Below are 24,292 nucleotides of genomic sequence, written 5' to 3' on the forward strand. Positions count from 1 at the left end.
CAGTCTCAGAAACCATGCTACCTGGGTTTGTATCCCAGCCCAGCTGCTTGCTAGCTATGTGAACTCAGGCAAGTTCTTTACCCTCTCTGAGCCTCAGCTTCTTCATCTGAAAACATGAGGGTAACGGTGTAGGGTTGTTGTGAGGATTCAATGAGTTCTTCTATGTAAAGCACTTAGAATGGCTCCTGGCAGGCAGTGAGTTTACACGCATGTTTAGCTCTCATTAGTTTCTGCTTCATTCTCTCCTTTCTCCCATAAATAACCATTATTTTAAAAAGTTTCTTGTGTATTACTTCAGTTTCTTAACACAGATAAAGCAGGCATAAATATCAATTCTTATTTTTCTCATTTAAAAAAAATCGCCACGTTAGTATATATTGTACACACGGTTCAGCACCAGTTTTTTAAGTTCTTTGGTTTTTTTTTGGTTTCACTTGATAGTGTACCTTGGAGATTTTTCCACATCACTACAAAGAGAATTTCCTCATTCTTTTTCACAGCTGCACATATAAGGAAGGACTTGCTAACAATTAGAGCTTGTTGTAAAATAAAGCTGTCGCTGGGAGCATTCAGGTGAAGAGCAGACAATCACCTCTCAGGGATGTTGCGGCAGAAGGTGATGTGTTGGGGAGGTGGCTGGGTAAGAATACTCTTAGTGTTCCTCCAGCTGAGATTTCCTGATCCTGTGTTAAGTTTTCCAAAGAACCAAAGAACAGGTCAAATAACTAGACATAGCATTGTTGTTTTGTGTCTCTGTCCGGGTTCAGACTTGGGACTCAGCCAGTCAGACTCCAGAGGAATTGCCTTGAGAGGCTAACCTGTGCCATCTCAAAACCCAGGGAGCTCTGAGTCTAGGTCCTGGCTCATTCTCTAGTGCCCTGTAGATCTAACCCGTCCCCAGCATTATTCCCCAGAGGGAAGAAGTATTCCATTCCAGGGGGACTCCAAGCCACCCTTTGGCAGGCATTCCAGGTCTCACTGGAATGTGTCCTTCAGAGGACATTGGGTGTGTTTCCCAATTCTCAGCCTGGAACTCACCATCTCAGGTGGAACTTTGTGGTGGCCAGCATGACTGGGTTTCCAACAGACAGCAATGCTCCAGGGCATTCCCACCTCCTGCTCTTTCTTGAGTGTTTAATTTGAAGGGAGGTTAGAGATTAGCTCAACTTCCTTCTACCAGGAAACCAACAACCAGAGAGTAAAGGTCTCCTGATTTGTAATTGCAGAAGGTGATAGGTGATTGTAGGCAATTGCACCATGTGGCAGCAAGGTACCACAAGCCCTAATAGAATCTGAAATGTCCCCTCTAGAAATGAATCCTTTTGGGTGTTTGTTCTATAGATCTATAAAAATGTAGATCCTGCTGAGAGAAATAACACAAGCATTTTCCAGGCACTAATTCCTCAATGGGAGTAGCTGTGAACATAGCTTATTATGAGGCACTTGGACAAGGTAGCAGGAAGGGCTGAACATAAGATAGAGCTGGAGAATGCTAGAAAGAGGTTGGAAGGCTGGGTATGAAACCAGATCCTAAAAGGAATCCATATTGTTTACAGTCTCTGAAACTTAGGATTCTTAGCAAAATTAATAACCTCAGAAGAGCCTCATGTGGAGGCACAAGAAGACATTAGCCTCCCTCCCATAATATCCAGGAGCACCCACAAAACGCTCAAACAAAAAAACCAGCAGTTTTCTATACAAACTTGGTTTCAAGGTAAGTGTCTGGAAGTATGCTGTCCCATTTTCATCCATTGGTATCATCCTTAAGCCTCTGTTCTGTAGAAATCCTGGAGCCACTATCCATTCATTGGTTTACAGGACAAGCCACGGTGAATCTTGATTATACAATTTCTATTGCTAGCTCCCTAAGGGCAGAAGCCATTCCTTGTACCTCCTTCCTCCTTCTACTCTTCCTCTCCTCCTTCTCCTTCCCTTCCCCACCCCTACTTGTTCTTAGGTATAACCGACAATAAATCACATGTTGGTGTGTACGATTTGATAAGTTTTGACCTATGTATACATTGATGGAAACATCACCACAATCAAGCTAATAAATATATCCACCATCCCAAAAGGTTTCCTTGTGCCCTTTTATCATTCCTTTCTCATGGCCCTTCCTACCCGGTCATTCCCAAGCAAGCACTGATCTGCTTTCTGTCACCACAGATTAGTTAGCATTTTCTAGAATTTTGTATAAATGGAATCATATAATATGTACTCTATTTCTTGTTTGGCTTCTTTAATTTAGTGTAATTATTCAGAGATGCAACCACATTGTTATGTGTGTATATGTGTGTGTATGTACAGTTATCTATCTAGTTTTATAACATATAGCTATATATATGTAGTTAATTCCTTTTTATTGCTAAGTAGTATTCCATTGTATGGATATTAGACTTCTGTTGATTTATTCAACTGATGAACACATAGGTTGTTTTTAGTTTTTGGCTTTTACAAATAAAATTCAAGGAACGTTCATGTACAAGTCTTTGTACAGACACATACTTACATTTTTCTTGGGTAAATGCCTAGGAGTGGGATGGATTATATAGTAGGTATACGTTTAACTTTTTGAGAAAGTGCCAAATTGTTTTCCAAAGTGATTGTATCATTTTGCTTTTCCATCAGCATTGCATGAGAGTTCCAGTTGTTCCATATTCTTGACAACACTTGCTATGGTCAGTCCTTTTATTTTAGACTTTCTAATAGGTATGTAGTGGTTAATGGTATCTCATTATGGCTTTAATTTGCATTTTTCTTATAACTAATGATGTTGAGCACCTTTTCATCTATCCTTTTTGCTGAAGTATCTGTTTAAATTATTTGCCCATTTTTGAATTAGGTTGTTTCCTTGTTATTCTTAAGTTTTGAGAGTGCTTTATATATTATAGATATAAGAATTTTATCAGATATATGATTTGCAAATATTTTCTCCCAGTCTGGAGCCTGTCTTTTCCATTTTTTGAATGATGCCTTCAGAAGAGCAGACGTTCTTAAGCTTGATGAAGTCCAATCTCTAGTGTTTGTTTGTTTGTTTGTAGGTGTACTTTTGGTGTCATACATAAGAAATCTCTGCCTAGCCCAAGATTACAAATACACTCCCTCATGTTTTCTTCAAAAGTTATGTCATTTTAGGTTTTAGGACTGTGATCCGTGTTGATTTAATTTTTGTATGTGGTGTGAATTATGGATAAAAGTTCATTTTTTGGCATATGACTATCTAATTATTCTAGCAACAATTGTTGGATGGAGTTTCCTTTCTCCCCTGAAATGCCTTTGCACCTACATCAGAAAACAACTGGTCATATAAGCATGGGTGTGTGTTTCTTTTGTACTCCTGAACCTCCCTCTGTTACTTTTCAGGAATTTTGCAACCTGTTAAAGCCATTTTAAGCTTGTAAACTTTGCATTGAATAAATTATATTTAAAATGTAAGTAACAAATGCACAAAGCTTACTACTCCTAATTATGTCATTACATTTCACTGTCATCCGTGTTCTTGAAGTAACTTATGACTATTGTGCTAGATGGTAGAAGCCCTATATGATGCTGTGCTTCTGAGTCCCTCTTTCCAACTCTGAGTCATAGCTTGAATTGGTAGTATTTATACCACAGAAAATGGCAGATACTACTAAATTAGGGCTTTACCCCAATACTTGCCAGTTGTTAAACTTTACAATACACCCTTGAGAAGCTCTTAGAAGATGTCAACTCAATGAGATGAAGGATGCCGGGCACATTTGTAAATGTTCAATAAACAGTGGCGATTATTATAATGATTGGAAGTCTGAACAATTTAGGTTAAAAGGCCTTCCCTGTCCCTTCTTCCTCCTCCCTCTCCCAAGACAGGGGAGGATGTTTTGTTTGAAACAGCCTGTATCATTTCTGTATGTTTTTTCCACACACCTCTACTCTCGGTTTTTCTATGTGTTCAAGATTGTGGTTAAGACCTAGAAGGTACAGCTGACTCTCAGTGGAGTCTTGGTAATAAAGCTATTCTCTAACTACCCTCTTTCCCACTGCTCTAAAGGACCAAGAGAGAGAGAGAGAGAAAAAAAGGCTTCAAATAAACTTACTATGCTAGATATTCATAGCAATTCTTTCCAGGAGGTAGGAGTATTTCTGTTATTAATCTACATTTCATCATTGTTCTATAGTGGGCACTCCCCATTTTAAGTAAGTTAATCTTAAAAACAGAACAGAAGAATTTTAAAATGTTTTGAAAGGCCTATCTGGGCATAACTGGCTCGTGCGAATAGTGGGAAGAGTGGAATTAAGCATGGAAGGGTTTCAGCTGGAATGGATGAGTCTCCCTGGCTGCCCAGCGTTTGGGGATGAATCAATTAAAAGGAGGTGAAACAGGAAGGCAGCAGACAGGTCTCTGTAAACCCTGGAGTTTTTCTGTTGCTGTACCCTTTCTCCCACACTAGGGCCACCATCCATCCTCGTAGATGACATACGGGATGTCTATAATGAATATGGATTTGATGTGATTTCATCTCTCTGCCAAACTAACTCACAGAACTAATTCCACTTTAGACTATGTTAAATGAGGTTTTAAAAAGTGTATTAGGGTCTAACTTTTGAAGTCTCTAAGCTAGATCAAGAGGTGCATTTGGGAGAAAGCTTTGGGGACAACTCTTTCCTCGTGTCCACGACTGGAGCCATATTTTTGGTGTCTTTGATTTATAAGGGTGAGAGACTGTGGGGATCTGTCTTGAGAGAGTTTTGACTTTTAAAGGATTCAACTAGTTGAAACCTTATGTGCATTTGGAAATAAAGCTCTTTCATATCATGGAGTCTAAAAGCTTGAAGGTGGGACAGGACCTCAGAGGTCAATACTCTAAACCTAAATCGGATGCCTGAATCCCCTCCTTTATGTCTCTGCCCAGTTTCTAGCTTTGTCTGACACCCTCCCACAGCAGTTCTGTCCATTTCAGGTGTAGTCCATAGAGAGCCCTCCTCACATTGACCCTAAACCCACCTTCCTGGAGCATTCACCCATTGTTCCAAGGTCTGGAAGGTGTGGGCAGGCACACACACAGGCACAAGCTAGTGAGGTTTGTATAAGGAAAAAAACCATTTTTGGAGTGAGTTAATTCAACGTGACCAGCACTAATGGAGCCATCCTCTGTGTATGAGGCCCTGATCCAGGAACCGTGGAGATACAAAAATAAATAAAATGGAGGACCCACCCCCAAGGAGTTCACAAGGCACAGTTTAATGTGTGTCCACCACAAACTCTAATATAAGGCAGAAGATAATCTGAAGAAGGAAATGGAACCAACATTTGTTGAGTACCGTTGATGTGCCAGGCCCTGCCTTTCTTGTCACGGGTCTTGTGTCACCCTTGTGGGCTTGCTCATTAAACTCGCTGAACTTCATTTTCCTTATTTGTGTAATTTGATGTTGGCCTAGATGCCCTCTGAAGTGCCTTCCAGGCCTCATATCCTATGATTCATCCTCCCTTTCCCGGTGGCCCCAGGCTTTTCCCTCTCCTAGGTTGGGCTGGCTAGGGAAATGGGTGGGCAAGAGACATTTTTTTGTTGTTGTCATTCTTTTTCCCCCTCCCTGTGGGATGTATTGTGGACTTAGAAGCAGTTTGAACAAAGCACTCAGGAATAAACCTCAGAGAACCATCTAGAATTGGCAGAGGATAACCCTGTGACCCCAGAGGCCTTTTCCAGTTCTAATTTTTATGATTCACTAATTTGCTACACCACACTCAACTCTGTCCGGGAATCCAGAGTTCAAAAAAGATGCAATGTAAATTGCTGGAGGTAATGAGAAGGGCCAGAAGCATAGTTTTCAGTGAAATTAAATACAGGGCGATATTTAAGGAAGCCAGAGACTGTTCTTTTTTTTTTTTTTCTCTCCCTTTCTCTGAGAGACTCCCTTTTTAAAGTGGGTAGGGTAAATTTCAGGGTTCCCCCTCCCAGTGGTATGACTAGGTTTCTGCTATGTTATGACTCCAGTAGAGCTGCTGTATCTGTTTTATAGCCTCCCCCAAAGCTATTGAATGCAGACGTGGTTGTTTAGCCATGAATTCTGTCACAATTAAAAAAAAATCACTTTTGAAGTGGGATATGCTGTGTAGGAAGACCAGTGTTCTATAAATATGTATGTCTTTGCTGAGAGATTTGCTGAGGGCAAGGAGCACTAACTTGGTATTTGATGAGTCTCATGAATTTTTAGTGCTTTCTACATTTCCCCAACTTTGGAGAATCTTTATGCCTTTTGATGACCTCTTCGCAACTTTGCATTAAAATTATGTAGCGCATGGGACGTCCGGGTGGCTCAGTGGTTGAGCATCTGCCTTTGGCCCAGGGCGTGATCCTGGAGTCCTGGGATCGAGTCCAGCATCGGGCTCCCTGCGTGGAGCCTGCTTCTCCCTCTGCCTATGTCTCTGCCCCTCTCTCTGTGTCTCTTGTGAATAAATAAATAAAATCTTAAAAAATAAAAGTTATGTAGAGCAGGTATGATACAAGTAGGATAACTGTTCCAGAACTACAGTATTGCTGGAGTCCAGTGGCTTCTGGCATGTATCTGAGCTCAGTAGGGGTTCGTTCAGTGGACCAATGGAAGGAAAGGGCTGGCAAGCCCAGTGCACAGCTATGTGGGAGGACAGGGACTGTCAGTACTGTGGAGTCCCATTTCACCTGGGCCCACGTTCTGTGGTCAGCTATAAGGTGCCCACCATGCCTGCTTAAAATTATTGGTGAAAACTCCATACAAAAGCATCATGTTGGAGACCGGCATACATTTCAGATGATTTTCCTTTTATGTTGGATCATATTGCTGTTTTTTGGTAGGCACTGGAAGAAGAGGTGAGTGCAGGTTTAGGGACCATGTTCTATTTAAAAAAAGTCTTTAAAAGCTGGACTTGCTCTCAGAAAAGGCACTTCCCAAAACACCTGAGGCTGGAGACCACAGAACAAAGAGTAGATTCGTATTCTTCATCTCACTTGCTCCCTGTGGCAGATGCCTATGGAGAAAAACATCAGGCTTATTTCCCAGCCTGATTTAAATAGTTACTTTTGCTTTTACTATCTTTCTCTCATTTTCTTTTTTACCCCAAATATGGAAAGTTGAATTTACAAGACAAATGGGTACCTGATGCAAACAAACTGTGTGAAGATTGATGTGTGTTATCTCCTTTGCAAGAATCCTGCAGAGTAAGTAGTGACAGCCCATTTTGCAGGTTTGAAGACTGAGGGAGTTTACATGACTAGCCCAAGCTCAGCTAATGAGTAGTGGTGGAATTTGAGCTAACACTCCAAAGCCTGTGCTCCTTTTTCTATACCTTTCAGACTGGGTACTTTTTAAAAGGAGAGTGAGAAAAATAGAAAGCACATGAAGGAAGGGGTGAAGAAAGGCACGCAAGCAAGAAACAAATATTTATTGAGTGTCTATAACATACCATTTATTATGGTAGGCATTTGCACATTCTCTTTGTGTTCTAGACTGTTAGTTTCCTAAGGCTGCTGTAATGAATTATCACAAACGTAGTGGCTTAAACAGCAGGAATTTAGTCCTTCATGGTTCTGGAGGCCAGAAGTCTGAAATTAGTATCAGCCAGGCCGAAGTCAAGGTGTTAGCAGAGCCACACTCTCCGTGGAGGCTCCAGGGGGAGAACTTGTTTCTCGCTGCTGCTGGCTTCTGGTGGCTGCCAACATTCCTTGGCTTTAACCACATCCCTCCAACCTGTGCCTCTCTAGTCCTATTGCCTTCTCCTCTTCTGTGTGTCAAATTTCTCTCAGCCCCTCTCTTCACTTAAATTTACATGAACCTTTATTTTTGCTCTTGGTGTGAAGTTGACTTTTCAGTTTTAGATACTTAAACCATGGCTGCCCTTGCTCGACGTGTTTTCAGAAGGGTGCAACCTACCAGGTGCACACATCTTCCCAGAGCACCAGGCTCGCACTGAAGCTGAGAGAGGTGGGTAAAATACACAGAAGAGCAGATTACAGGGGCGAGTGAGAGGCCCAGTGAATGCTTCTCCACCTGATGGGGGATGCGGCTAGAGGAGCTTTAAGATGCTTTCAGAGACTGAAGCTGTGGAACAAGAAGGGACTCTTTAGCATGTTCTATGACCTCTGAGTGGAGGACTACAATCTGGGGGTGGGCGTGGGTGGAAGTAAACACCAGGAAGGGCTGATGAGCCCTCACAATCCCCACAAGTGAATGGAACATTGGCACCATGCTGTGACAAGTGCCAGCCAGTCCAGTTCGGGTACATGAAGTGCTCTTTTGCACAGGAAAGACAGGTAGTGGCTCTGACCCAGAGAGGTGCAGGCCCAAATGCTACTCATCTCTACCAAAGGCTTGAGGTTCTCTTTTGACTTGAAAAGTAGACCCAGGTAGGTGTCTCTCCATCACTTCAAATTTAGGTTTTTCCCACTGCCTTGCCTAAGCCAGTCTACTCTGCTGATGGGCCCACTTTGGACATTTGCGTAAGCATTCTCTACCATGCAGGACTGGGGCCTTGGTGTCAATATTGACTCCTCATTTCCTGAGCTTTCCACCTCCCTCCCAGTCCCCGTAGAGATGAGGTAGAAAGCCTAGCCATAGGACTGTGGGATCTGGAGTCAGCAAAGAAACCAAGAACACAAACTGGGTTGGAACCAGGCTCTTCCACTTATTTGCTGTGCATCTTAAGACCTGTTGTTCAATCTCTGAAAAAATCAGGATAATGCAATCAATCTTATTGCATTACCCCATAGGCTTATTATAGGAATCATGTAAGATAATAATAGTTATTGTTGCTATCGTTCTTTTTCTTCTAGCTCCCACTTCAATTCAGGCCTTGATCACCTCAAATCAGGACTATGGGAGGTGTTTTTAAGTCAGTGATTTTTGACACTTTTAACTGTGACCCACAGTAAAAAATTTATTTTGTATCCTGACATCACAAACACATCTACAAAATAAAATAAGAGTTTTATAAAATATTTTGGTATTTTAAATTCTTTTCTTATTTATTGCATACAGAATTTTATTTTAATCTATTTTGTTGTTTTTCTGGCCCACCAATGAGTGAAGACCCATGGTTTTGAAAAACACTCCTCTAAAGATGGTCCTGAGTAAAGTCCCTCCTGCCTTCCAGCTCATGGAATAGCAAATTCTCAAGGGGAGGCCACTTTCTATGTTTTACAGTATAACACTAGCACCCACTGCCTCCACTTACCTCACACTGTACACAGTTCCAAGCACTTCTGTGTATAGCAACTCACTTAATTCTCACTGCCTACCCCCTCTGAAGATGTGATGTCCAGCTTCATGTCACAAATGAGGACATTCAGATTCCAGGCAGTCATGTGTCTTGTCCAAGATCATGTCCCTGAAAGTGACCGAATCAGGATTGAATCCCATTCTCTTCAGCCGGATCCAGAGGCTTTTCTACACACAATGAGTTGAAAGAGAAATTCAAGTTTTTAGGACTAAGTAAGAATGTAAATGAATTGCAGTTATGGCCAAATCTTCTATTGTATGCTTTCTTTCATAAAAAAAATGTGTAGGATGATGAATATGCAACTTTGTATAAGAGAGTCACTTAGTGGTCCTGCCCCCTTACTGCATGTCCATTCATTCGTTCACCCACGCAACAAATTCATTCTTATATTCATTCAAGGAATAGTTATTGAGTGCCTACTATGTGCTGAGCGAGCTATGTGGATACTATAATGAACATAACAATTTTTTTTAAAGTTCCCTTTCTTGAATGAACACAATTAGGGGGTGCTAAGTGGTATGAAGGAGAAATAGAGCAGGGTAAGGAGAAAATATGGCCAGAGGTGGCCTTGTAAACAGCATAATCAGAGAGGGTTTGCAGATAACGTTACCTTTGGGCTGAGAACTAAATGAAGTGAGGAAGCCGGCTAAGTGGGTATCTGAGGAGAATTTTCCAAAGCCAAGGTAGAGCCAGTTAAAGAAGGATTGAGGTTGGTGGGGATTGGGCAGGAACCAGGGGAAGAGTGGGGGAAGAAAAAGTCAGAGAAGGGGCTTGAACATATAGAACACTGAAGCCATGACAACGCCTTTGGATTTTATTTAATTAGTTCTTCAGAAAGGAATTATATGCAATATTTTTTTAAAAAACCACCTTTGTTAGCTCATTTTTCTTTCACACTCAAACATCTTTACACTCTAGTAGCTCACTAAGTTGCTCTAGTGTCGTTGCTAATAAAATCCTAAATTGTAGCTTCAGAAGAAATATTGCATACAGTTTGGCCTGCCCTCCCATTGTGTGACTTTCAATCTTAGAGGTGGTCATGGGAAACATCAGAGAGAGAATCTAAATTTTGGGTCCCCAAGCAAACATTTCAGAAAGCAAACCCTCACCCTTTTGCAAATTCTCAAGTGCTTAGGTGTCTCTTTGGGAGGGACTGCATTACGGGCTCAGGATTATCCCACCTGTTCTATCCCCATTCCCCCTAAGCAGGGTGGTATCCCCAGGCCTCAGCTGGCCTTTCCTCCAGGTGAAATAATTTAACTTGTGAAGAGCTTTGGCTTATCTGTTTATTCTTAGCTAAAAAGTAACTCAATGGTCAAGAACCATCACGTTTCAGAATACAGCATCAGGATCACATCTCACACACAGTGGTGAGTCTCATGCCATGGTAAGCCTCAACGTGACATTTAGCAGGGTTGTATTCAGAACACTAGTAACTTGGCATGTGTGGGCTACTTGGGGGTAGCTTCCAGGCATGTCCTTCATATCCTTCATTGAGCAGAACTGACTTTTCCATTTTCCGTGATGTGACTCCAGAGGCCTCGCAAGCCTTACTACATTTGTCCTATTTAAAGAACACTTCCTCCTCTAGATGCCTGCGTCCAGTTCAGGTCCAATTCCACCAGGAGCCTACCTATTGGAGTATTTAGTGGGGAAGGTTTAAAATGCATTATTAACAGGAGTCATTGCTTTTAATCCCCCAGACAACGTGCATTCTTGCTCTGAGTTCTCAAAACAGCCTATTGAGGTGGGAACGAATGCTAGCCTTTTATAAAAGTGGAGGAAATCAAGGCATAGAAAGGCTAAATAACTTCTCTGAGAGGTAGAGTCTAGATTCAAGTTCAGAACATTCTCATTCTACTTGATTAACTCCTGGGCCACATGCCCTGTGGTATATTTTAACTGGGTTATGACAAAGGGAAGACCAGTTGAGCAAAATTGTGAAGGAGTCTCATTTTCTTCTTTCTGCTTTTGTTCTTTTTCCTTGATCCATGTTTTATGTTCGGGCCCATCTGCTTTATGTCCCTTTCTCCTTTCTCTTATCTTCTCTCTCTCCCTTCCTCCCTCCACTGAATAAAACCCAATATTGGGAAAAAATCTGATTAATGTAGAAGGATAAACTAGCATAAGGTCTTAACTCTCCAGCAGGTTCATCTGCAGCAGGGACACATCTGTTCATCAAATATTTGGAGGATGCCTGCTACAGGCAGACATCAGGGCTGTGTAATGTTACTGAATCAGTAAATAACTATTATTCCCCAGGGCCTTCCTGGATTCCACAAGAGGGTAAAGAAACTTCCTATGACCACATAACTAGCTAATGGCAGAGCCAAGAGGGAACTAGAAGCCCCTGAGTCTCAGTGGCATGGCCTCTCCACTGTTATACTACCTCTTCCATTTGCTTTTTAATGTATATCACAGTGAACCTCTAAGTGGCTTTGACTCACAGGTAGAGAGTTATTGGGATGAGGGAGGCTAACAACTATTGTTTCTCAATCTCCATTGTGCAGGAAATAGCTCGCTCCAGTTATTTTTTAAGGGTTTCTCTGGAAAGCACATTGACAGTGATTAATAATCATCTCCTATTATCAGTTTTGATGGGTCAAAAATATGTATGTTTTGATGGGTCAGAAAAATTAGAGGTAAAATTCTAGAAATAGGCAACATATTTCCCTATCAGCAAAGACAATCCATTGGGAATTTCTGGGCCTCTCAGATGCAAAGAGGGCCCAGAGAGCCCAATGGGAGAGGAGGGTCTAAGAAAGGGAGGTAAAGTCCACTTCATGGATGCCCACACTAGATCAATATTACTGACCCTTCCACTAGTTGGGCCATCCTGAGAATCTTACAGTAGCCGGTTCAGCACCAAAATAATAGGTCAGAATGCTGCAGGGCTGAGCCAGCCGACCCCTCAGATTCCCGTACTGTCATCTCTGACCCCACCCCCAACTACCCAAGTGCTTTTAACTCTCCAGGCAAAATTCACTTTGCTCCTGGGCTGAAACACACTGGGCACATTCTTGAACAGAGTTCAAACTAACAGGATTTCCCTAAAACAAGCAACTCCCTGGATGCCCTGGGAAGCACTGTGACTACCGGGAGGATTAACATAGCCAGAGCAACGTGGCTTTGGTCCAGAAAGAAAATGTATGTGCTCAAAAAAAAAAAAAAAAAAAAAAAAAGCTGGCTCAGAGTCTTGGGAACCCCATAATCAGAAGCATACTCATTCTGATGGTTTCAAAAGACCCAACACCCACCTCAATGCGACCTGGCGAGGGTTCAGAGAAATCCACCCCTCTTTTGTCTTTTGGATGGAATGTAGGAGCCATATAAGACTTCCTGCCTAGAAGGCAGAGAAAGGGCAAGCCCTTGCCACCCTGTCTCAGCAAGGTTGGGGGACGGTTAGAGGCCACCCTTTGGCTCATCTTCGGGTGCTGTGATTTCATCTCATGGCACAAGGCATTCTGGTTTAATTCTGCATGGTGCCCAAGTCCCTGCAAACCTATCTAATATTCAGCCAGCATTCTTATTGGTTTATGTTTTGTTTTGTTTTTCTCCTGGGGAAAGCTACTCTCAGATTAGGGTGTGGGTGGCTCCTGTCAGGACTGGACGTGCAGAGATGGAATAGGAATTGAGATTAGGGGTCTGCAGGCCAGGAGTGATGAGCTTGATGCTCTCAGAGGTCAGGGGCAAGCCTGAGGCCCAGCCAGTGCATTATTCATAGAAGGAAAACATGTCTTGGAGGTCAAGGCAAGCAGGGTCAGGAACCCAGATGTACGGGTACTTTATAAAAACAGAACTGGCTGGAAGAGAAGTCATCTTGGGTCCAAAGGAGGAACTGAGTCACCTCTGGCTTCCTGATTATTTCTAGTAGGCTGGGTACAAGTCTGGGCCACAGGGGAATCTACCTTCTACCTTTAGTGAGCTAGAGACCAAGGAAAAGGGAGAGTCTTACAGTTACTAACAAACACCTCCCTGTGGTCTCTAACTTACACTATTTAGAAGGCGTTTGGGTTTGCAGGCCACTTTGGTAAAAGAAAACAGAACTGTCTGCCTGTAGTCTGCTATGGTCTGTGTTGTCTGTAACTGGAAATGCCAGCAGAAGATTTTAAAATATTGGATCTACACTGAGCCAACTTTAGTGGGGGGACCCTGGGAAATGAAGGCTTCAAACATTTCCTTAGAAATTTTGATTTTCTAGAACAGCCTGAATCTTCAGACCAAACGAGTTTTGCAGGTCTGGTCATAGCAGCCAGCCTACCTCTGCACACACCCTGGTTCCGGTCTGTGCCCAGGGATGGGGTTTCAGCCTTATTCCTTGTAAGTCTTATTTCTGGCCTACAACTCCACTGGTGATCAAGGGTGGATGTGTTTCTGCATTTAAAGCAAGATTTCTCAACCAGTGCTTTGCAGACAACTCCTAGTTAACACATCGGTGGTTGCTTCCCACTCCAAACTAATCATCCGTGCATCTATGCAATCACTCATTCAATCAGCAAACACTTCTTCAAGGCCTTAGATTTGTCAGAATCTGCCAGGTGCTGATTAAAGAAGGAAGAGGTGGAGGCATGGTCTGAAGGGACGAGAAGAGTGGCAGGGTCAGCATCTGACTTGGAGAAGGAGGAAGTGGGAAGACAAGATCTTTTGAATAGGTAGGATTAGACAACCCCTGAAGGCTTGGGAGATTAGAGGATAAATTGTCAGAGCACACAGGGTAGTGAAATGAACAACAGAATGTCCAACCCCAGAAGAAACTGGGTTCTGAACTTTGAAAGGAAGAACATAGTTTCCTGCCTGGGGGTGCATGTCACTGCTGTCCTTATCTGAATGCCCTCAGTGATGGGCATTGCTGCGAGGATGAGCTTGAAGAGTCCTTCCCTTGGTCTGAACACCTCTTCAAAGATTTTAGTCTATGATAAATTCATCTGGCTGACTTGATTAGAGCAGGTCATTCTAAGTCAGTACCCCAGACTTAGTCCCATGGGGCTAGTTAATTTCCTTTGTTCTAATGACAAGAGATTATCCTAGAATGGGCTTGCATATGATCACAATTGTTTACTAGACTTGAAGTTCCTTGAGGTCAATAGCATTTTTGTCCATCATATATCTCCAATGTCTAGCATGTCCCATGCTGATGAATATATGAAAGATGTGAAATCTAGGTAAGTGTAAAAATCCATTACCATGAGAAGAAACCCACTACCATCATTTGAGAATCTCCTCTAGTACATGTCTGCTCTTCTAGATGAGTGGGAAGACTGGAATCAATCCTGCACCCCCCACCACTGCTCCGGAGGCTGGGTGCAGGGTGACTGTTCAATTTTCCTTTTCTGTAACACTTTGTGTCTTGTTGCCTATAAGTACTTTTTAAAAATGATGCTACGCCAGGAAGTGTAGAAATCAGGAAGTCAGTTTTGGCAAATTCTAATCCCCAGGGTATCAGCCCAGGGTCTCTCAAGAAAGAACAAAATCCATGTGGATTAACTTAATAGAAGATATATAATACGGAAGTTAGTTACAAAGGTCTTCAGAAGGGTTGAAAGAGCAACCATGAAAAGCAAGGCAAGAAGGAAGCCATGGCAACCCCCTGGAAGAACAGGGATATTACCTGAGCCCAAGTGCATGGGCTACCTGTTGGAATCTGGTTCTAGCGGATGCTCAACTGATAGTGTGCTGAATGGGGAAGACTCAGGCCCAAGTATGGGGTGGAGGGGAGGTGAGCACTTGGCTTTTGTTTTCCACCCATCCTCCAATCTCCTGCCCGTGCTTCTCACTGGACAAACCAAAAAGGAAGCAGTGGGCAAGGGGAGCCTTGGTGGTTTCCTGGGCTCATCCCTTTTGAGTACAGAGAAGAACAAGGAAATGGTGGGGACTGGGTCTGAGGGAAAACAGGCAAATGGCCAGTACAGCATCCATCCATCCATCCATCCATCCATCCATCCATCCATCTATTCATCCATCCATCTATCCATCTACTCCCCTAATACTCTTCTTAGTGCCTAAGGGATTATGGCTGCACTCACCTTAGATAAATAGTGGCCCCTTGGGAGGACTGTACTGACCAATTTCTCTTTAATCCATATTTAGCCTTTTCTGGAAAATATACAGACTGTTTAGTGAAGCCACTGCATTCCCCATTCTAGCTTTGCACTTGAAACTAAAATTTACATGGGTGGAGTACCTTTTGGGCAGCTCCTCATTACATGAACACTTAACCTGTAAGAATAAAGGCTGAGTTCAATGTGTTGCCTGGTCTTTGTTTCCTCATTTACCCTACCAGTGGGTTTGGGGTGAGTAGAGGCAAGAGAGAGGCCTGAAAATGTGCTCTTGCATTAGAATTCACATTTACAGGTCTCCTGGTTCCCAGGGAAGGAGGCCAAACAGACCTACAAGAGAGAAATGGGAGAAACTGGACTGTGGATATCCTCGTACGTACCTTGGAGGCTTCTAGGGATGAGACTCCTGGCTGGGGCTCCATTTTGTTTGGAAGTTTTATGATCACATAAGTAGTCAAATGCTCTGTGTCAGTTGGGGTTTGATCAAGGAAGTCAAACCACTATGAGTAATATGGTAAATAAGAGATTTTCTATAGGGATTATACTTTGCACAATTGTTGGAGTTGGTGAAGAAGTTTATGAGAGGCTGTTGCCGCTGCATCTGGTGGTGGACCTGAAGTCACTGCAGGGCAGTGCTGGCGACTGGGAGGAAAATCCTGGATAAGTGAGGTTAAGGGGTGGAGAGCCAAAGACAAGCTGGAATACACCTTCAGGAAGCCCATGAAGACAAACTAGAACCTGTGTGAATCACTCATCACCTCTAACCTTAACAATACACATGACCTGCAGAGGCCCTTCTCCTTGGAACCACATGTGTGGCCTGAGACTCAGAAAAGCTGAAGAAGGAGATCCTATGGGAGCTATACGAGCTGCAGGCCCAGCTCTGCTCTCCTCCAGCCAATGAGTTAGTGGACTAGAGGCCCCAGGACCACCTTCCCAGCATACTGGAGGCTGCTTTACTTCCACCTCCTAAATCCCACTCCAAGTTCTCTTGTGGCCAACCTTAACCTGGAACCACAGAGGGAAGGGAATTCTGAGAATCCTCGTTACAGTTTGGGCCAATTGACAGTGGACAAAGCCAACATATGTTGCAAGAATACTGAAAACTAATGGTTGGAGGAGAGATCTTTGTTTGGATAGAGTAATGAACTTTTATCACCCCTGAGAGAGAGAAACTATGTCTTTCAGTTTTGGAGGAATGGTAACCGTAAGCTGGTGGCCTCCTGTCTGTATAGCCCTTGCACCCTGGGGGAGGAAACCAGGAAATCTGAAGTTTTGGAGAGTTGGGAAAGCCCTGGCTGACCAGAGTCTGCCAAGGATTCCTGTCTCTGGACGCCTCTTTCTCAGACCAAGGAAAGGTGGAGCCCTCTTGGGGCCATCCCATGCCCTCTCTCCGACACAGATATAATCACGCCTCCCCTGACAAGGGTGTTTTGAGGTTCATTAATGAATGCTGGGGAATGGGTGAAGGTGACAGCATTTACAATGCTGTCATAATGGCACACAGATGTCCAGATCCAGACTTGCAGGCACTCTGCTGACTAATTGTAGAACTTGTTGGAGTTGGTGGTGACCTTTTCTCCCCATTACATTTCTAAATATTTTGGTTGTCAATTGTAAACAAGCCCATTCTGCAACAAAAGTCAGACTTGCTATTGGTGCTTTAAAAATCGTCCTCATTCCTTGGAGCATTTCTGGTTACCTTCTTTCTCTCTCATCTCACTCTGGTAAAGATGGCCAAATGAGGACCACTTCGCTTCTGCTTTCACCCAGAGAAGTTCCGGGTGATGAGACCCTGACGTGCCATCTCAACCAGTTTCCCTTCACACCCCTTTCTGACCAGGTGGACAGGATGTCTAAGCTTTTAGTCAATTTTGCCGGCGTGGCAAACATGTTAGTCAGACATTTGGATTCCTTTTTTTTCCCCACACGACAAAAAATAATTGGTCTTTTCTTCTAAACTTTTGAGATCATGGAGGCAGTGCTACTGTTTGCATTTCTGTTCTTCTGACCTTCATCCCTTTCTTTCTTGTCCCAGTTGCTTGGACATTATAATCTTCAAGTATGCAACCAGGACAAAGGTTATAATCATGCTCATAGCCTTTCCCCTCGTCCAGTTCTCGGAGGAAGGCTTTTCATTTTCTGGAATCCCCGATATTGGGCAGGAGGAGATGAGGAAAGGCTGAAGTGGCCTGGAGGCACAGTAGATATGTGTAATAAATCAAGAGCAGAGCACAGAGGCAAGCAGGAAGAGAAATGGAAGCAGGCATAACATGGGCCTTAGGAAGCATCTGGGGGCATAAATAGGTTTTTTAAGGGAGCCACTGAAAGGTGTAAGAGAGAAAGGGAAGAGATAACTAAAGAGGCTGGTATTGGTTTGCTAGGGCTGTCACAACCAAATGCCACAGCCTGGATGGCTGAAACAACCAAAGTGGATTTTCTCATGATCCTGGAGGCTGGAAGTCCAAGCTCCAGGTGTGGACAGGTTAGGTTTCTCCGGAGGCCCGTCTCCCTGGCCTGCAGCTGGCTGCCTTCTCTCTGTGTCCTCACACGGCCTGTTCTGTGTGCTCATCCATCCCTGGTGACAATTCTTCTTCTTCCAATGACACCAGCTTTATTGGATAAGGGCCCCTCTCTCATGACCTCATTTCATCTTAATTACCTCTCTAAAGGTTTTGCCTCTAGATACAGTCACACTGGGGGCTAGGGCTTCAACATAGGAATTTGGTGTAAAGACACCATTCAGTCCATAACAAAGTATTGTTTGTTTGTTTGTTTTTAAGATTTTATTTATTTATTCATGAGAGACACACAGAGGCAGAGGGAGAAGCAGGCTCCCTGTGGGGAGCCTGATGTGGGACTCAATCCCAGAACTCGGGGATCAGGCCCTGAGCTGAAGGCAGCTGCTCGACCACTGAGCCACCCAGGTGTCCCCTTAACAAGGGTTTTAAGATTGTTTCATTGTATTAACTATGTACCTCCTCCACCTCCTGTACCCCTAAGTTGGTGTTTTCTAAAAACCGCAACTACAGAAAGATTTAAATTGCTTTCTATTATATTTATGTTTTCTGTTGACTTGGTTCTGACATAGCACTGCGACAGGCCCGGGTGACAGGCGTTCTGGGTTTATAGGGACTGTACATTGAGTTAGGCAACTCTCTGTTACCCAATTTTCAAGAAACTGGAATGTAAGAAAATAGTCTCAATAAGAAAATTGGAAGGCTCCTCTCAAGCCTTCTCTTCGAAGGCTCCTTTCATCTGTGAAGAAAGCTGAGAAATGGTTACATTGTTGAAAAAAGAACGAATGCCATTATAAAACTTTCAGCTTTAGTGGGCATAAATAAGTATTTTTAACTACATGTAGGTCTCTGTAGTTGCAATGCAGATTTTCTTTTGCTATTATGAAAAAGAATTATGGCCTCAGCCCTGCTAGTTTCATTTTGACAGTCATCTAAATAAAACCTGTCATTTAGTGACTGCCATTTGGAACTATCAATAACTGTTTGAAAATAAGCAAACCACAATCTGGATGGAAAAAAAAAAAAGCCTGTCCTCCAATACCATATTCTGTTTCTCTGATTACTGCTGGGAGCTGCCGCAGATGCACAGAATGGCCCCTTATCCAGCACTCGGTGCAGCAGCTGAGAAATCTGGAGCAAATTTTGTGAGGCTGCAGACACATGTTATATGTCAAACACACGATACTTGTCAAGGTGCAGTTCTAAAGGATTGGTGGCCTCATGTCTTCAATGAGATGCGTGTTGAGAGCGTGGAGTAGTGCGTGCATAGTGTTCCGTAGGGAGTGAGAGCATGTCTGTAGTCACCAGTCGCCTCTAAGCTTCTGTGTCACCTTGAGATGGTGGTTTGCAGGCCCTAACCTTAGACCATCTGGCTGAGTGATGCCACAGAACAAAGATGTTAAAGGTGGGGCTGGGATGGCGGGGCTGGGGGGCAGTGTTGAGATAAGAGAAGGAGAGAGAGAGAGAGCCATCTGAGTCCTCTGCTAGGTGTGCATAGGAGGCGATATGAACCTCGGGCAATTTCTTGCCAAGCAAATCAACACTGTAATAAGGCTAATCTGGTGCCTACTTACACGGGAGGAGGGGAACGAGATACGGTTCCAATATTATGAAGACTATGAAAGTCTATCTACATTTCCCTGGTATAGGCCTCGTATTTTTTTTAGGTCATTATTATTTATAATCCATTTCTATATGGAAGATGATGGTTCTTTATGGTTTGAATGATTTAAATCTGGACCTTTAAAGCCACGCATGATTTATTTGCACAAGGAAATCATGTTTTCTTTGGAGCTTTTCAATGGAGGCATAATTACAGTGTTGCAAATACAGTGCTCTATTTAAGGGTCTGTCAGCATTTCCATAATAAACCTCTATTTTCAGGAGTCCAGAATATTGCCAGAGAGAGACATGGAGGGACAGCAAGAGAAAGAAATCCTTCTAAAATATAAGCTTGGTGGGTCCATCTGGGGATTTTATTTTCAATCCAAATCTGTATATGTATCTGCAACCACACATTCCCCTTTATTTGTGTGGTGGTGCCAGTAATGTGCCAGGCATCTCTGGATCCTGCCCAGTGGGGCTTTGGCTAGCAGGATATTCCCGGGAAGCAGCAGCTAACGCTTTGGGTGGCTGGCCGGCTCCCTTTCCAGACCCTAGCAGGTTGCCAAGTTGCATCTCAGCTTTAAGAAAAGAAAAGCATTTTTTTTTTCCCTTGCTTCTGGTTTATTTGTTTGTTTTGGTTAACTTAGGCATATGCTAATTTGGATCTTGACTAACGATAATAATAGTGGTATTATCATTATTTATAACAACAACATTAAGTACAATAGAAGTGCCCGGTATATCTTTGGCACTTTACAAATATTATTTAAAACTTCAACCTCCCTGCAAATAGAAATGATTAGCCCTGATTTTCTAGAGGATAAAAACAAGAAGGGGTGGGGGCAGGTGGGGCGGGCAGCTTGTCTGGCAGAGAACCAGAAAGCAGAGTTCAGGGTAGCTGAGGTCATAGTAGAGATAGACTGTGCTGGGCCTTACAGTCTAAATGCAAGTAGGAGGCATCTCTCCAACTGGAGGAGCTCCTTGAGAGAGGGAGGCTCAGAGAGGCGGGTGGCCTCAGAGACCACATAGGTAGGAACTGACCTATGTCAGGAGGCAGAGTCTCAAAGCCCATTCAACAACTCGCAGAGCGTGGTTTCATAGGTAAGTGTGACTCTGGTTGAGGCTGGATAAAACTATCAAAAGATTTTTTTTAAGGCTTCCCGTGTGGCCAGCTTGCGCTTCACCTGGGTTATCTCACTTATTTCCCAAGCTTAGCAATACAGAGAGTGAGTTTTATGGAGATTGGATAAAATGCCAGGATTATATAACCAGGAAGTGGCGGGGTTCCCAGGTCTGGAATCCTGGTTCTTGACCAATATGCTTTATGGCCCCAAGGGAGCCAGTCTCCCTCCATTTGGGAGGTGCATTGAATGAAGACAGGAAGCTGAAACTCAGGATTCTCCTGCCTTATGTGGGAGAGCCTGTCTTGGAATTGCTGATGGACACTTTCCAACGGTTTTTGTGTGTTGGCATTTAACAGAAGGGAAAGGTAATATATGCTCCTCTCGCTCAGGGAGGACGAGGGACAAGCGGCAGAGGGAAAGGCCACCCTCCACACTGTGTTCACAGCCAACCACGGGGAAACTATTTTATAAACTCCTGATCCCTTGTGGGTGGTGTGATTTAATTCTTTTTCCTTCTCTTTTCTGGGACTGCTTTTGGGTTGCTAGTTCCAGCTGAGACCAGAGGTGGTAATACACAGCTCGGGGAAAAGCAAGAAAAGGAAGCAAGTTTTTCATTAAGAAATTTTTCTTCCTTCTTCTCCAAGCAAAATCAGGAGACTGGGCGGGGGGGGGGGGGGGGGGGGGATTATTTATTGGGAAGTGATCTCCTGCTCTCAAAGTGGAGGTCGAGCCTCAAAGTTCAGAACAAAGGATTCAAATTGCCATCACAGAGCAGAATGCATTATCTTACTGGAAACTACTCTTGGAGGCTGTAAATTCCATTCAACAAGTATTTATTGAGGGTCCTCTAAGGGATTGGTGCTGGGTGTTGTTCTCCATAAGGGAGGTGGCCTGACTGGTGTGGAAAATCTGACTCAAGCTTGAGTTGGAAGTAACATGGTAGGGAGGCCACCCTATGTGGTCAGCACCTAAGCACTAATTAAAGCAATTGCTACATTAGTGCTACTGGGAACAAGAAGCAAAGTGACCAGTGTCCATTTGGAACCAGAACTATTTATTTAACCAACCAATATTTACTGAGCATCTATTATCTGCTGGGCACTGAGCTAGGAGCTGGAGATTCAATGGTGAGCCAGACAGATGTTATTCCTGCCCTCATAGAAGTTAAAATCTAGTTGGGAATAGAGACATGAAACTAATAATTATACTAACAATTAAATAATTTATGAAGCCATTGTAACTGTGGTAAGTTCTTCAGAGGAAAACATAAGGTCCTACGAAAACAGGTAACAGAGGGACTCAATCCACTAGAATTCATTCAGCTCTAAGTAATGGAAAACCCAGTCGACAGTGGCTCACATAAATTGGGCTTATTTTCCCCCCATGACAAGGAGTTCAAAAAGCAGGAATTTTCTGGCATTGATTCAAGTGATGTCATCAAGGATCCAGGCTTTTCTGTGCTTCCTCCTTGCCATCTTTGACCTATGAACTTTTCACTCTTGGGCTTGTGGCCTCATGGTGACAAAAGGGTTGCTGTGGCTCTACTTTCAAAGATGGGAACTCAGGGAAGGGGGGTATAACAGAGAGCTCTTTTCTCTAACACAAGTGTATTTCAGCAGCAGCACAATTTCTTTTCCAGAAATCTTTCAGCAGACTTTCTGCTAATTCATTAGCCAGAACTATTTTTTTAATGAAGGTTATAGAAAAGACAAAGTAGTTAGCAATTACGTATGTACAACTGTAGGTCACATCTGTGGCATATTATACAGCCCAAGAGCATGTAGTCAGGCCTCTTTTGGCCAATGGTCCTGGATCCTTCCTAGTGCCAGCCCTGCCTTGTGTCTGCTGGGTTTTAGAGAGAGGGATAATCCTGAGCCCTAAATGCAGTGTCTCCCAAAGAGACATGTAGCGTATAAGAATTTGCAAAAGGGTGAGGGTTTGCTTTCTGAAATGTTTTCTTAGACCGAAAAATTTAGATTATCCCTCTGACGTTTTCTTATAACCACCCCTAAGATTGAAAGTCACACAGTGGGAGGGCAGCTGACTGGGAATTTTTCTGATAGCAAAATCAGAATCTCAAAGGCCTTTGGAGTCTTTATTCGTCAGGATATAAAAACAGGTATAGAGAATAGCAGCTGCGGAAGGGACTGTGACCTCATTTCCAGACTACTTGGGAAATGTTGATTTTAAATGTTTTTGAGTAACCTTCCCCAACCTCGGCACCTAACCCAGGCAAAAGTTGGTCTGTTTAACATCTAGGGTAAATGAATGAAGATTAAAACCACAGGTTTTCAGTGTATTTTAAAGGCACCCCCCAAAATCAATCTGCCAGTCATGTACCACCCTACCCCACACCCCTGCCCCAGCCTCCCAGCATGCTGTGTGCACTTGTCACAGCAGGAGCAATGTTCTTGGCCCATTCCACTCCCCCCACCACCTTCCTAGCCTCTTGGATCAGGGCTGTGAGGTTGTCTGTTGTCTGTCGCTGGGTTGGTGAGAGGTAGAGACAGACCTGTTGGCTTGGGATTGTCCCATGAAAATCAGGGTGGGCAGGGTGCCCGGAGTCGCCCCAGCATCCTCAAGTTGCGCCAGTGGAAACAAGAGTCATGTACCCTGTGCTGGAGAATGTGTAAAATTGACACCGTTTACCAGATGTTCCAGGATTTTATGAGCTTTACAAGGCCTTCTGTTAAGTAACACTTACTTTTAAAAAGTAAACCTTGCCTGCTCTGAGTGGAAAGTTTTGTTTTTGGTGTTTTTTTCTTTTTTAATCTTTTGGGTGAACTCTGTAGCACCTGTTTGCACAGCAGAGCTGTGGCCTGCAAAAAGCTGCTTCTGGTGAGTGACAGGAAGGGGAGCAGTATGTGGCAGGCAACCTGGTCCTAATTTAAATGGCAAGACACCAGAGGCCCAGGCTTATGGATGCAGAGACCCACTCACAAACAGAGACCAAGATGTGGCCCCCCTCTTTTAATGCAATAAATCTGCTTCTCAAATTTGGGGGACAAGTCACTTATTTTTGTGGTCCCAGATAGCATTTTCCTTCCCTATGCAGCCAATTGTTCTTTAAACAAATAACTACCATGTAATTCATCTTTAGAGCACATTTGAATTTTCAAAAGATAGGTTTGATTAAAATGGCATCCATCCTTATGGCATGCTATGGAATGTAGCACATGAGGAAGTGGTGGTTTGTCATACGTGGCGTCTTGAAGACGTCGTTCAAGGTGGTAAACAAGGGGCGTGTAGGAACAGGCATGAAGAGCTCAATGCAGAGGATGATGAATCCAATCAGGTGAAAGGAGGAAAACCAAGATCTTAAATAATCAGATAAGAGAGAGGAAAGGAGCTGCTCTGTGGGAACAGAGAGGAATTCTGTTCAGTAGGATTGAGTAGTGCTTTCTGATTGGGTACCAGTTTGTTGTATGGGGAATGCAGCCACCAAGAAGGCTGGAAAGGACTTGGTTTGGCACCATCCTATCCAAATCACTGCCACACACAGAGAACCAACTGGAAGTCCTGCTTAAAGAGGCTTTGAGGGTGTGTTGAAATCCACCTAGAACCCCCTTGATCTAATGCAACTGAGTTTTGGGAGGAGGAGGAGGAGGAGGATGCTCCGAGGCTGCTCTGTATGTCCCACCAGTATATTTTGAGTAGAACTCAGTTATGGCCCAGGAACGGACTCCAATAGTCCTTAAAATTATAACATCACATCCAGCATCTATGGGTTAGAGGTCTTCTGACTCCTAATCAGAG

General features: G+C 43.5%; 1 protein-coding gene and 1 long non-coding RNA gene across 3 annotated transcripts in view; both read left to right on the forward strand.

Moving 5' to 3' along the window:
* The window catches only part of RUNX2 (RUNX family transcription factor 2), a 326,022-nt gene that overhangs the window by 274,922 nt on the left and 26,808 nt on the right, over positions 1 to 24,292 (forward strand). The gene's annotated exons all lie outside the window — the stretch shown is intronic.
* LOC112641671 (uncharacterized) lies at positions 3,468 to 8,933 on the forward strand. Its single transcript, XR_003124753.3, has 3 exons — positions 3,468 to 7,175; positions 7,827 to 7,938; positions 8,787 to 8,933. It is a non-coding gene; the product is annotated as an uncharacterized LOC112641671 (long non-coding RNA).

This window comes from Canis lupus, chromosome 12 (assembly GCF_003254725.2).
Source record: "Canis lupus dingo isolate Sandy chromosome 12, ASM325472v2, whole genome shotgun sequence".
Lineage (NCBI taxonomy): Eukaryota > Metazoa > Chordata > Mammalia > Carnivora > Canidae > Canis > Canis lupus.